Source organism: Suncus etruscus, chromosome 11 (genome assembly GCF_024139225.1).
Source record: "Suncus etruscus isolate mSunEtr1 chromosome 11, mSunEtr1.pri.cur, whole genome shotgun sequence".
In the NCBI taxonomy this organism is placed as follows: Eukaryota; Metazoa; Chordata; class Mammalia; order Eulipotyphla; family Soricidae; genus Suncus; species Suncus etruscus.
In genome coordinates, this window is record NC_064858.1 from 64,965,298 (window position 1) to 64,977,848 (window position 12,551).

The 12,551-nt window shown below is 38.3% G+C and overlaps 2 pseudogenes; both read right to left on the minus strand.

Moving 5' to 3' along the window:
- Window positions 1-11,340: 11,340 nt before the first annotated feature.
- On the minus strand, window positions 11,341-11,443 carry LOC126023068 (uncharacterized; annotated as a pseudogene).
- A 343-nt stretch (window positions 11,444-11,786) lies between these two features.
- LOC126023067 (uncharacterized) lies at window positions 11,787-11,955 on the minus strand (annotated as a pseudogene).
- Window positions 11,956-12,551: the final 596 nt, after the last annotated feature.

The window sequence follows — 12,551 nt, forward strand, 5'->3', positions numbered from 1 at the left end:
AATAATGTTACGGGTGATTGTCCTTCCACTGTAACTTTACATTGTTCTCTTTCTTTGCATCTTTGTTCTCATAATTAAAAATAAAAAATTGAAAAAAATCACATCAGTAAGAAAAAAAATCACGTTAAACATTGCATACCCCGAGCAGTTCCGTTTGGGATATGCAAATGTTTAATGCGATGTTTTGCAATTTTTTCTTACTAATATGATTTGTTATTGCAAATATTGGGTAAGCGAATAATCGCGAATACTTTGCACCTAGTGCAGACGATTTTCCGCTGCTCCTGCCCGCTGTCCCTTGCATTATCGGAGGCGTAAGGGAGAGAAGGGAGAGATGTTTATTACAGAATTAGATTTTGTCATACCTTCATCATGACTTCATCAAAGCCTGCAGTGAAGAGAAAGATTGATGACGAGCACAGACAATTTCAGGAAAAGTGGGAGATGCAGTATTTCTTTGTTGAGCACAGGGGCATTCCCACGTATCTTATTTGCTCAGAGAAAGTTGCAGTGCACAAGGAATACAACTTGAAATGCCATTATTCAACTAAACATGCTGAGGAATGTGCAAAATATCAAGGAAATGAGAGAGCCAAGCGGCTTGCAATCTTAAAGCATGTCTAATGAGGCAACAAGATTTCTTCAAGAACACAACAAAAGAGAATATTGCATCAGTCAAAGCTAGTTACATGGTTAGTGAGATGATTGCTAAGGCAGGGAAACCATTCAGAGAAGGAGAGTTTGTTAAAAAAAATGCATGTTACAGGCTGCAAGTATTATCTGCTAAGAAAAGAAAGGTCAGGTTAGCAAAATCAGCCTTTCTGCCAACAGTGTGGCAGAGCACATTTCTGCCATGTCAAGTGACATTTATCATCTACTGCGTGAGAAAGCCAAATGTTTTGATGCATACTCAGTTGCTCTTGAGGAGGGCACAGCTAACAGACACTGCACAGCTCACAATTTATGTTTGTGGTGTTGATTGCAATTTTGAATTGACAGAGGAGCTGCTCACAATAATTCCAATGCATGGCCAGACCACCGCTAATGAGATATTTGGGCATCTGTGTGATGCCATTGAGAATGCAGGTTTGCCATGGAAGAGGTTTGTTGGAATAATAACCGATGGAGCGCCATCAATGACAGGGAGGAAAAATGAACTGGTGGCACTTGTTCAAAAAAAACTTGAAGAGGAGGGTGTAGAGAAGGCCATTGCTCTTCACTGCATTATCCATCAGCAGGCCCTTTGCAGTAAATGCCTGCTGTGTGACAATGTGATGTCTGTTGTTGTGAAATGCATCAACCAAATCATATCCAGGGGCTTAAAGCACAGGAGGTTCTGTGCTTTTTTAGAGGAAATGAAGTCAGAATATGGAGATGTGCTCTGTTTCAGCGAGATACATTGCCTGAGCAGGGGAAATGTCCTAAAAATATTTTTTAAATTGAGAGAAGAAGTGAAAGCCTTGATGGAGAAGGATGAGAATGCTGTTTCTGAATTGAGTCATCACAAATGGCTTATGGACTTAGCTTTTCTTGTTGATGTCACACATAAGCTGAATGTACTAAACAAGAGGTTACAAGGCCCGGGGCAGCTTATCAGTGCTGCCTATGACAACGTGAGAGCATTCTCCACAAAACTTGTGTTATGGAAATCCCAGCTCTCTCAGAAAAACCTTTGCCATTTCCCAGCATGCAAGGAACTTGTGGATGCAGGCATACCATTCAGTGGTGAAAATATGTTGATGCTATTTTTGTTTTTGTTTTTGGTTTTGGTTTTTGGGTCACACCTGGCGGTGCTCAGGCGTTACTCCTGGCTGTCTGCTCAGAAATAGCTCCTGGCAGGCAGGGTGGACCATATAGGACACCGGAATTTGAACCAACCACCTTTGGTCCTGGATAGGCAGCTTGCAAGGCAAATGCCGCTGTGCTATCTCTCCGGGCCCTTGATGCTATTTTTAAGCTAGAGAAGGAATTTGATCACAGATTTGCAGACTTCAAAAAGCACAGAGCCACTTTCCAAATTTTTGTGGACCCCTTTTCCTTTGATGTGCAAGATGCCCCTCCTGTGCTTCAAATGGAGCTCATTGACCTGCAATGCAACTCTGATCTTAAAGCCAAGTTCAGGGAGATAGTGGAAAGGCAGACACGCATGAGCAATTTTTTAGAGAATTGCCCCCCAGCTTCCCTGAGCTTTCCCGAATATTCGCGTGCACCATGTTCCTTTTTGGGAGCACATATTTGCGTGAAAATTTATTCTCCACATTGAACTTCAATAAGTCAAAGTACAGGTCTAGACTTAATGATGATCATCTTCAAGCCATACTGAAGGTCTCAACTGCTTCCTCTCTAAAGCCGAATGTGGTTCAGATTTGTAAGAAGAAGCGCTGTCAAGTCTCTGGGAGCAAGGAATAGGCAAAAGATGCCATATTCAGAAGAACTGTTCATGATCTTCACTCATTGTTCTATTTATGTTTAGAAGAAATAATTAAAACTGTTAATAATGACGTTGGAGGATATATATATATATAATTTTTTTTTTAAATCCCTTATATGGTGCTGCCTCACCCTGACTTTGCCTCCTGAGGCCCCCAGGTAAATTGAGTTTGAGATCCCTGCTGTAAACTGTTTTTTTGTTTTCAGCTTTTAGGTGATAAGCAAATAGTTCCTGTCTTTCATGCATTTTACTATTGTGGCAGGCTGAGAAATTGTAGCAAAACTAGTTTCTCTTTCTTTGTTATAAGAATATCCTTTCTAAACTAGAACACCCCTTATAACACTTCCTTACCTTTTAGCTGGGGATTCTTTTCACCTATATCAGCTAGTTTTTTGATATGTAAATTCTAGGTTCTGGTACCATGTGTTGTTTCTCCTAAAGGTCATCCCCTTTGTTTTCAAGGAAATACTTTACATACCAGAGTTGTGCTTAAATGTCAGCAGCCTGAGAAGTAAAGTTGTCTCATGTCTATTGCATAGGCAGGTCCCCATACAATGTATTTTGTGTGGTGTCATTATTTCTTATTTCATATTCATTCATGTACCCGCTTTCCTTTCGTGAAAGAATCCGTCCCCACTAAAGATACTGAGATGCAAGATGCCTGCAGCAGAAATAAATAAAATAATTTTATTCATTGGTGAATTTGGTAACAACTATGCAGCACACCTACCTTTTAAGTCATACTATCATAGCTCTGGAATTTGCCTGCCTTTTCCCATGTGATGTTTGTATCATCTATTCAAGACAAACATTGTACTAATTTTTTACAAAAGAAGTTTTTATTTCTCTAAATTTTTATATAAATGAAATTATAGCATGGTTAATGTCTAGATTTTTAATTGTTGGAATAGACCATTGATATTTTATTGCTAAGTGTATTTTTGAGAATATAAGTATACTAAAATATCCATAATAATTGTGCATATCTGGAATATTTCCAGTTTGTTTTACCATGAGTACATTTGGTCTAAGCAAGCACTCCTGTTACACCACTTTCATTAACATATATTTCAATTTTTCATGGGAAAGTTTTCATGCGTAGAATTTCTCTGCCTCACAAAGTGTTTGCTTACATTTACTTTATGCATATGCTTAATTTCATAAAAATCTGATTTCACTTTTTCCCCAAGGAACTTGGTTTCAAATTCTTTACTCTCAGCCATATTGCTACAGAGTAAAATGGGCCTTACAAGAAAAATATAACTTCCAAAACGAAATAGTGAAAGGGACAAGAGTTTTTTGCTTTTCATAAATACATATAGTTTAAGTTTGAAGTTTCCCTAAGCTTACAAGGCATCCTGTTTCATGACCTTCAGAGACACAGGCTAGCATTGGCTGAAGGAGATAAGAATCTGTCTCTACTGAAGGAGGGCAGTATATGCCCAATTTGCTCATGCTTTTTGTTATCTTTGCTTGCAAAACTTTTAGTAAGGTGGAGTAAGGCGGCCACCCCCACCTCCAGCCTTTAAGGTAAAGAAATGTGACCTTAAGTTTAATATTTTTCAGTAGGATAAAAATGTAACTTTTAGTGGTGGTCTGTTAAGTTTTAGCAATTGTCTCTGTGTAACTTTTAGTGGTGGTCTGTTAGGCTTTAATGATTGTTTCTTTGTTTGCTAAATATCTCTTTCTTTTAACTGAGTTGTGCTGTATTCCTAATACTTAAAAAATACAATGTGGAAATGAATTTAAATATGGCAGGGAAATTAGGTATTTGTCATGGTAAGGATGCATAATTTAATATCATAAATGTGGAAGTCAGGGCCGGAGAAATAGCGTGGAGGAAAGGCGTTTGCCTTGCATGCAGAAGTGTAGTGATTCAAATCCTGGCATCCAATATGGTCCCCAGAGCCTGCCAGGAGTGATTTCTGAGCATAGAGCCAGGAGTAACCCCTGAGCGCTAATGGGTGTGACCCAAAAAAACAAACAAACAAAAAAAAAGTGGGAAGTCAATGGAATTCCTCAGATATCCTGAGCATCATTTGTGAGTTTCAAATCTCAAACACCCAATTAAAGAAATGAAAGGATTCGAGTATCTGAGGGTGAAGCATTTCCATTTAACCATTACTTCTGTGTTGTAACCATTTGCAAAATGACAAGATATGAAGCACTTATAGATTGCTACCATCATTGAAGAAGAAAAATGCTGAACAATGTAAGAGAAAAAGAATAATTCTAATCATGTATTTTGTGACTCATTGAATTTAATTTACTGAAAGACATCATTTATTAAAAAATTTAAATAATTAGGAAACACATTACCTTAACCATGACAGATAATTTGAAGAGCAATCAGACTAGGACTAAGGAGCCATTGAAAGAATGTGTTTTTGAAGACATACCTTTTAGTGAACATAGTAGTTCTCTAATACAACTACCTTATCATAAAAAATATATTTGTGGTCTATTATTATTGGATAAGTATACAAAAATAACAACAAATAATACAATCCACAAAATCAATTAAAAACAGGTAGGCTTTTCCAAGAAAAACGTAAAATGAGAAGAAATACATATAAAGGTGTTGAATATCACTGATGCATAAGTCTTCTGTACTAACTACAGCACCCAGAAATGTTGAAAGAGAACATTGACCAAAAAGGAACCCCCACTTCAGAGAACAAATTGAGATCAGAAGGTTTCTAAAAATTACAATGCTGACTTTGAATGGAATCAAGGGACAAGCAACCAAAATGCCTACAGTGGAGTCAGAATCCCTGGTCAGTAACATCATGGGGACCTCCCCCACATGAGCTGATAGAAGCTCTGGTGAAAGCCATTTTAGTTCCCTAGAACTATATTAAAGGACCCTAGGGGCAAATTCCTCAGGGATGCTCTGTCCATCCCTAGCAAATTCCTAACAGAGCTGGCCTGGCAGCAAAGAGACACAAAAATACAAACATTGCCTGCATCTTCAAATACTGATAGGCCTCCTTGAAGCCTCCCAAGGAGGAGGAGCACTGGAGTGTTAGCAAACCGCACTCTGTGAATCTCTCTCCACAGACCTCTCAATGCATAGTGATTGCGCAAAGCCTAAAATGTCCCTCTGTCTCGCCAGAGCTAATCTATGTTTGTGTCTGTGTCTGTGTGTGTGAGTGTGTGTCGCTGTATGTGTCTGTCTGTGTATGTGTGTGTGAGTGTGTGCCTGTATGACTGTGTATGTACGTGTGAGTGTGTGTGTGTGTGTGTGTGTCTCATGAGCGTGTGTTGGGGGACTGTGGTAGTTGGAGAAACACCAGTTGTGCTTGGGCTTTGCTCCTGGCACTGTGTTCAGGAATCTCTCCTAGCTAGATGTGGGGGACCAATATAACATGCCAAGGTTAGTCCTGCTTCAGATAAACCCCTACCTGTGTGTCCTTTCTCTCTCTGGCCAGTCTCTGCAATAGATAATCTCTGGGGTGTTGTTGCTATTTTTTTCTCAACAGTAGGGTCTGTGGCCCGAGGTAACAATCTAATCTAACACCCTCTTTTGCAATGCCCAGTCACTTGATCTCATAAAAGCTGCTGAATACTCTGACCTAGAAAATATCAGTCAAGGGATTCATCATACAGCTGCCATGGAATACCAGTGAGTGTACCCACATCCCCAGTCTGCTGATTTTGAACTTGTAGGAGTGAATGACTGTACTCTAGTGTATTTGCAAACTAATATGTTATCATTTTCTCATAGGGTGTGCGATCTGGCATTACACTCTTTTATTTCACTGTTAGGAAAGTTGACTGCTATATTTTCTATTAAAGCATTATACATAGTTATCTACTGCTTGGAATCAGCTAGATCTACTCCTCATTTTATGCAGCATTATAAAATTTTAGATTTAAATGATTTTTGGAAAGAAAGATATAGGTCTGGTGAAAGTTTAACAGCCAGGAGCATGTGTTTTGCATATAAGAGGTCTGAGTTTGATCTTTTATTACGATATGGTCCTCTGACTCTGCAGAAAAAACACTGAGCAATGTACTTGGAGTAGTTCCTGAGCATAGTCATATTTGACTTAAAATTGAAAGTATTTTTTCAGTTGAAGCTAAACTTTGTTTTCTTTTATGACAGAATTTATTATAACCAGAAACTTTAATGTTGAAATACTGCAAATTTTTTTCAATAAAACTTAGGGCAATTTAACCAGACAAGTGAAAATATTTATAATTAATAATGAGTAAATACTGGGTATGTATTATAATGATAATTATACAAGATAGTTAAGTATAGAACAATATGTATTTGAAAATTGCAAAGGATATAAATTTAAAAGTTCTATTATCACACAAAAATTTGATATCATGGAATCATTTTAAATATGCACATTTTACAAATATACTTAACAATGTTTACAAATATAAAAATATGTATAGTTAGGGACTGGAGTGGTGGCGCAAGCAGTAGAGCGTTTGCCTTGCATGTGCTAACCTAGGAAAGACCACAGTTTGATCCGCTGGCCTTCCATATGGTCCCTCAAGCCAGGAGCGATTTCTGAGCACATAGCCAGGAGTAACCCCTGAGCGTCACCAGGTGTGGCCTAAAAAGAAAAAAAAAAAAGCATAGATAATATGTTTACACATTAAACTACTATACTATACTATCTAGCAGTGGTAATCTAAATAAAAAAAGATGAAACATAGTAACTTCTTACATAAAAATTTGTTTTGTCTACAAAGCAAAATACCTGAAATATTTAACTATAAATTGTTATACTCTCTTTACACTTACAATTCTAATTAAATACTTTATAAAATAAATTTGTTATAAAATACATACAAGAAACTTAGATATAAACTCTTGTGTGTGTGTGTGTGTGTGTGTGTGTGTGTGTGTGTGTGGTTTTTGGGTCACACCTGGCAGTGCTCAGGGGTTATTCCTGGCTCCAGGCTCAGAAATTGCTCCTGGCAGGCACGGGGGACCATATGGCACGCCGGAATTCGAACTGATGACTTCCTGCATGAAAGGCAAATGCCTTACCTCCATGCTATCTCTCCGGCCCCAAATATAAATTCTTAATTTAAGAATTTAAGACAAGGTAACACATAATTTGTCAATGAGAATTCAATGTGCTGGGCCAGAGAGAGAGCATAGAGGTAAGGCATTTGCCTTGCATGCAGAAGAATGATGGTTCAAATCCCGGCATCCCATATGGTCCCCTGAGCCTGCTAGGAGCGATTTCTGAGCATAGAGACAGGAGTAACCCCTGAGCACTGCCAGGTGTGACACCACGCAAAACAAAACAAAACAAAACAAAACAGAGAATTTAATGTGCGATCATTTTTACAAATTACTTTGATAATCAACCTATAAAAAGATCTGTAAAATATGACAATTTAGGTTTCAGAAGAGAATCTATCTTACAAAAGTTCTGTCAAAATTGTCCCAATTAGGGACCAGGGTGATAGCGAAAGCAGTAGGGCAGGGGTCTCAAACTCAATTTACCTGGGGGCCGCAGGAGACAAAGTCAGGGAGAGGCAGCACCATATAAGGGATTTAAAAAAAAATCCTCCAACATCATTATTAACAGTTTTAATTATTTCTTCTGAACATGAATAGAACATTGAGTGAAGATCATGAACAGTTCTTCTGAACATGGCATCTTTTGCCTATTCCTTGCTGCCAGAGACTTGACAGCGCTTCTTCTTACAAATCTGAACCACATTCAGCTTTAGAGAGGAAGCAGTTGAGACCTTCAGTATGGCTTGAAGATGATCATCATTAAATCTAGACTGTACTTTGACTTATTGAAGTTCAATGTGGAGAATAACTTTTCACGCAAATATGTGCTCCCAAAAAGGCACATGGTGCACTCGAATATTCGGGAAAGCTCAGGAAAGCTGGGGGACAATTCTCTCAAAAATTGCCTCATGCATGTCTGCCTTTCCACTATCTCCCTGAACTTGGCTTTGAGATCAGAGTTGCATTGCAGGTCAATGAGCTCCATTTGAAGCACGGGAGGGGCATCTTGTACATCAAAGGAAAAGGGGTCCACAAAAATTTGGAAAGTGGCTCTGTGCTTTTTGAAGTCTGCAAATCTGTGATCAAATTCCTTCTCTAGCTTAAAAATAGCATCAACATATTTGCAACACTGAATGGTATGCCTGCATCCACAAGTTCCTTGCATGCTGGGAAATGGCAAAGGTTTTTCTGAGAGAGCTGGGATTTCCATAACACAAGTTTTGTGGAGAATGCTCTCACGTTGTCATAGGCAGCACTGATAAACTGCCCCGGGCCTTGTAACCTCTTGTTTAGTACATTCAGCTTATGTGTGACGTCAACAAGAAAAGCTAAATCCATGAGCCATTTGTGATCACTCAACTCAGAAACAGCATTCCCATCCTTCTCCATGAAGGCTTTCACTTCTTCTCTCGACTCAAAAAATCTTTACAGGACATTTCCCCTGCTCAGGCAATGTATCTCGCTGAAATAGAGCACATCTCCATATTCTGACTTCATTTCCTCTAAAAAAGCACAGAACCTCCTGTGCTTTAAGCCCCTGGATATGATTTGGTTGATGCATTTCACAACAACAGACATCACATTGTCACACAGCAGGCATTTACTGCAAAGGGCCTGCTGATGGATAATGCAGTGAAGAGCAATGGCCTTCTCTACACCCTCCTCTTCAAGTTTTTTTTGAACAAGTGCCACCAGTCCATTTTTCCTCCCTGTCATTGATGGCGCTCCATCGGTTATTATTCCAACAAACCTCTTCCATGGCAAACTTGCATTGTCAATGGCATCACACAGATGCCCAAATATCTCATTAGCGGTGGTCTGGCCTTGCATTGGAATTATTGTGAGCAGCTCCTCTGTCAATTCAAAATTGCAATCAACACCACAGACATAAATTGTGAGCTGTGCAGTGTCTGTTAGCTGTGCCCTCCTCAAGAGCAACTGAGTATGCATCAAAACATTTGGCTTTCTCACGCAGTAGATGATAAATGTCACTTGACATGTCAGAAATGCACTCTGCCACACTTTTGGCAGAAAGGCTGATTTTGCTAACCTGACCTTTCTTTTCTTAGCAGATAATACTTGCAGCCTGTAACATGCATTTTTTAACAAACTCTCCTTCTCTGAGTGGTTTCCCTGCCTTAGCAATCATCTCACTAACCATGTAACTAGCTTTGACTGATGCAACAATCTCCTTGGTTGTGTTCTTGAAGAAATCTCGTTGCCTCATTAGACATGCTTTAAGATTGCAAGCCGCTTGGCTCTCTCATTTCCTTGATATTTTGCACATTCCTCAGCATGTTTAGTTGAATAATGGCATTTCAAGTTGTATTCCTTGTGCACTGCAACTTTCTCTGAGCAAATAAGATATGTGGGAATGCCCCTGTGCTCAACAAAGAAATACTTTATCTCCCCTTTTCCTGAAATTGTCTGTGCTCGTCATCAATCTTTCTCTTCACTGCAGGCTTTGATGAAGTCATGATGAAGGTATGACAAAATCTAATTCTGTAATAAACATCTCTCCCTTCTCTCCCTTACGCCTCCGATAATGCAAGGGACAGCGGGCAGGAGCAGCGGAAAATCATCTGCACTAGGTGCAAAGTATTCACGATTATTTGCTTACCGAATATTTGCAATAACAAATCATATTAGTAAGAAAAAATCGCAAAACATCGCATTAAACATTTGCATACCCCAAATGGACTTCTCGGGGTATGCGAATGTTTAATGGGATTTTTTCTTACTAATGTATTTTTATTGCGATTATTCAGTAAGCGAATAATCGTGAATATTACGATATTTGAAGGCTGGCTGAGGGCCACAAAATGTTGTATGGAGGGCCGCAAATCGCCTTGTGCCTCGAGTTTGAGACCCCTTGTTTACAGGTAGCTGGCTGGACTCTTCTTGGAGTTGCAAATATAGTTAGCCAGCAGGGAACTTTAGCAGTTTTCGTACTGAAACTTCTTTGACTGCACATTGACTGAGGCTGAATTTTGGTCTGTAATTTTGCAAGGGAGACAAAGTCAAATACTGATCGAAAATGATATGCCAAGCTTCTCTTGGGAAATTCCTCAACCATCCATGCAGGGAAAAAGGCATCCACAGCAGGCCTTTTGAGGAACTCCGTGGTGGTTATTTCAGTTTTCCCTCCAGAAAAACCTGAGGATACATCTGGTGAGCTGAGCTTCCCTAAAAATTTATGTATGCCGTGGCATATTTCACTCTAATTTTTACTTAAAAAAAAAGCTATGAATGACTGATTTGTATGCCAAAAAGTTTGGAGGGAAATGTAATGATGCATACATTTAATTTTTTAAATGCTTCAATAAAAGTATATGGACTGATAATATGAATAAAATAATGGAAAGACTGATTTGTGAGAATTTAAGTGTAGGAAAGTTTTCATTGTGGATTATAGATATTAATTGATTAGTAGTCAAATTCTTTCAATATGTCTCAATTGTTTTAAATATTGGGAAACATTTTAACTATTTGTTTTAGATATTGTAGACAATTCTTGCAGAAATAAATTATTTATTTCTATTCTTTATTTTATTTTATTTTATTATTTTAAAAAACACAGCAAGTGGGCCCGGAGAGATAGCGCAGTGGTGTTTGCCTTGCAAGCAGCCGATTCAGGTCCAAAGGTGGTTGGTTCAAATCCCGATGTCCCATATGGTCCCCTGTGCCTGCCCGGAACTATTTCTGAGCAGACAGCCAGGAGTATCCCCCTGAGCACCACCGGGTGTGGCCCAAAAAACCAAAACAAAAAACAAAAAACCCCAGCAACTTTACATTTATTGGCAACTGGTAAACTCAAATTAGCAGTTATTCCCTCTTCCCCCCAGTCTCCCAATAGCTCTACTACCCTTCTAGATGATATGAACTAGAAACTCATAGTCGGGGCTTCCAGACTATTTATCACCAGCATTACTAAGAACAGACCCAGGTGGGTAAAGAACTAGGCCTGGAAATACATGCATGGTTTTTTTTTTTTTAATTAATATCTTTATTTAAACACCTTGATTACATACATGATTGTGGTTGGGTTTCAGTCATGTAAAAAAAATTCCCTTCATCAGTGCAACATTCCTATCACCAATGTCCCAAATTTCCTTCCTCCCCACTCCTGTACTCTAGACAGGCTTTCTACTTCTCTCATTCATTCACGTTGTTATAATAGTTTTCAATGTAATTATTTCTCTAAGGGCACTTATCACTCTTTGTGGTGAGCTTCATGTAGTGAGCTGGAACTTCCAGCCCTCCTCTCTTTTGTCTCTGAAAATTATTGCAAGATTGTCTTTCTTATTTTCTTAAAACCCATAGATGAGTGAGACTATTCTGTCTTTCTCTCTCTCTGACTTATTTCACTCAGCATAATAGATTCCATGTACATCCACGTATAGGAAAATTTCATGACTTTATCTCTCCTGATGACATGCAGCTCTTGACTGACATGCATGGTCTTAATAAATCGCATGATTATCCTTTTCTGATTATGACCAAATCAGAAAAGCAACAATATTTGCAGCCTATTCTTTATTTTTATTGGCAACTTTCTAAGTTCATGGTTCCCTGGTTCTTCAATAGTGAATATATAAACCTCATTTCTTTCCTTACCCCATATTTATGATGAATATGGCTCATATATTCTTGATTTCTTTAGTTAACTTGCATTACTATATATATATATATATATATTTAGAAAGTTGGAAAATTTTCATATATATTATTTTGCTAGTTATATATAAAAATATATACCTACACTTTTCTATAACAGATTTTTAAAAGCTCATCTTTTATGTACTTTGTTAATAATCTAAAGTCAATCATTTATTTTAGAAACACATTCATTTGAGCTATTTGATGGGACACCCAAGTAATGGTAGGAAATCCATGCTTTGTTGTAGATCAAACCTGCAATCTACATAAGCCCGATATTTTTCTATTTCCTTCTGCTCTCTCCCTTCCCAGCAGACACTGAAGTTCACAGTACGTCACAGGAAATGTTTATTATAGTAGAAAGTTATTAAAGTAGCTAGATTTTTACAATCTGTGAGATTAGATTCTGAAAAACAAAACAAAACAAAACCCCAAATGCTAATACATGATGAAATGGGCTTGAGA